The 2,841-nt window shown below is 23.9% G+C and overlaps 1 protein-coding gene across 2 annotated transcripts in view; it reads left to right on the top strand.

Annotated features, from left to right (window-relative positions):
• LOC102671545 overlaps nucleotides 1–2,841 on the top strand; it is a 54,934-nt gene that overhangs the window by 35,652 nt on the left and 16,441 nt on the right. The gene's annotated exons all lie outside the window — the stretch shown is intronic.

Here is a 2,841-nt window from a genome sequence, read left to right as displayed (position 1 = left end):
ATGTTCAAGAAAAATAACAAAAAAAAAAAAAAAAAATACAACAGATTTTTTTTACTTTTTACAGAAGAAACAGCTTAAAAATATAACCAATCAATTATAAATTATTAGAAAGGATCTTCTTATTTAATTTTTGCATTATCACAACATTGGTTGATAAAAATTTATTATCTTTTTAAAAAATCCATATATCTTTAGATGTAACAGAGTATTTTCATTTTCAATTACCACTTTATATTCCTTTTAGTCAAGTATCAAGTCAATATGGAAAAATGGAAATATCTTATACTTCGCTACACAAATATTGTGCATCTTTTTATGAAATTTGCAATAAATAAATTCTTAATTGTTTCTTTATATTATATAAAGATCATATTTGCTAAAATTATATTTCTATCTATTATAAATCCATATAATCATATAACCTTATAATTTACTATTACTTACAGATTTACTTTTCTCAAATATATTAAAAATAAATATACAATATTCGTGCAATAAATCTTCGCTATATTCCTTTCTTTTTATTAAAATTTAATCATCGTTCCTTACGTTCCAAAATAATGTAAAATTTTAATGTGTGCGTAATGTGTGTGTACATACATTCTTGTTATTCCATGCTTGATAAACCCTAACGTCTGTCAAGAAAATGACAAACGCAGAGGTGTTTTATGTAACTCGACAATGTAACAGCGTGGCGTACACAACCTACTTGGCATCCGAGTGAGATTGCGCGATAAATTTACGAATTTCACAGCTTTATTTTTACCCGGGACGTATTGTTTTTGGCGTATCAATTTGTTTAGTGATCAATCGTTTAAACGTAGTAATCATTTCGCACGGTATATCTATCCATTTGTTTTCCTAACAATCGTCAATGATAAAGGTACTATAAAACTATACCAGATAAAGATCAGATTGTTTTACTTCGAGACTTTCAGTCTCGAGAGATTCAGAGTGGTTTAATTGAAGTTTGGATCCGGCTCTCCGATTTGGATCTTTCATTAGTGAACTCGTTTTAATAATTCTTCTGAAGAGAATAATACTGGCAATGATTTTATTCTCCGAGGTTGGTGACAATTCTAATTCTCGTTTGATTTTTGATAATTGATGATCGACAATGATTTTTCATCTGTGTAAGAAAATTGTTGATATAACGGATGTAAGTAGATGAAGCGAAGCGTTCGAAGTGTTTTCTATTTGATACTTAAAATACTCCGATCGACCTCGGTACGTTGAACTTTCAAATCTCATTAACACTAGAAGAAGCTAGTTTTGCATACAATATAGGATCAGAAATTATGAAACGGGAATACTATCTCGAATACCTTAAAAATAGGTCAAATCTTCTAGTTTCTATCTTATCTTCTGAGTGAGAAAGAAAAATTGTAGTGGTAATAACTCTCTAAAGAAAATTATTTCGAAATAACAATTCACGGAATTACATAAGATTCATTGATTAGAAAATTCGATAGAAATATCGTTAGTTTTAAGTTTAGTTTATTATCTTGCTAGTTTTTAAAATAATATTATTTAAAAATAGTTAGAAAGACTTTCTTACTATAGGAAAATGTGAGTATCGGAATTGTGTTATAATAACTTCCTTCAAAATTATTGAATCTAAAAAATATTTCCAAATATGATAATATACAAGCTTGATTTTTTAAGGACAAGGACAAGGAATTTTTTTGTAAAAAATTAAAATGGATATATAAAATCGATCGTTGTAAAACATTGTATTAGAAAATATTATCTCAAATAAGAAGAAAAAAAATTTTCTTCTTTAATAAAATAGCACTTTAAAATTCTTAAAAATGATATAGTTACCATTAACCTTGTTTTAAACATTTGTCAAACTATTCGAAATATATTGGAAGATATTTCTAACTGTTCGTTATAATAAAAAAATCTTTACATTTAATTTTCTATGGATAATTTTTTATTCTTAATAAATAAAAAAAAAAAAAAGAAAAAAATAGTAGTCTACATTAAAATTGAATGAAACTTTCTTAAACTATTTCATTAAATTTCTATTCTTGTTTCTTTCATGAGATTAAAAATGAAAGATATTTATCAAAGTGAAATCTAATGATGATACCATTTGCCTAATTATCACAAATTAAAAAGAAATAATTTAAATAAAAATTCTAATAAAACATTACATTTTTATTAAAATTCTTAAAATTATTCCATTCTTAGGAAATTATAAAATTAATTTCGAAACTTGACGATTAATTAAATTAATATTAAATATTAACATAAAAATATTTCTTATTAATTAATTAATTTTTTAAAACGTATTATCTATTATCATTCATAAAGAAAGTAATAGTAAGTAGTACTTTAAGATAAATTGATAATTTAAAAATACACATTAAAAAAAATCTTTAAAAACAGAGTTATTTTTCATCCTTCCAGCCATTTTCAAAGCGATGCTAATTATTATTCAAATAATTGTCAATAATTTTGATAAGAAAAAAAAATGTTTTATATAAACATTTTCATGATCATCTTTTAACAAATTATTAAAAATTAATTGTCCACATCCTCAAAATCAATAATTAAGGATATCTTATTAAATAAGTCTTCATTTTAAATGAAGGCGTTATCTTTTAAAAAATTCTCAAACTTTTCGAAGCGATTCTCTACAAATTGTGCATCTGTAAAGTCAATATCTATTTAACATCATCAACATTAAATCTTAAATACTTTCATCAATTTTAAATTACTTTATTGATTAGCACTCTAACAAATAATATCATTTACAAAAATTATATGCATACATATATTAACTAATAATAAACTATTTGATAGAAACTATACGAATAGAAATTTATCACGCTT

This window comes from Apis dorsata, unplaced genomic scaffold (genome assembly GCF_000469605.1).
Source record: "Apis dorsata unplaced genomic scaffold, Apis dorsata 1.3 scaffold_400, whole genome shotgun sequence".
In the NCBI taxonomy this organism is placed as follows: domain Eukaryota; kingdom Metazoa; phylum Arthropoda; class Insecta; order Hymenoptera; family Apidae; genus Apis; species Apis dorsata.
This window is presented reverse-complemented; position numbering and strand designations above follow the sequence as displayed.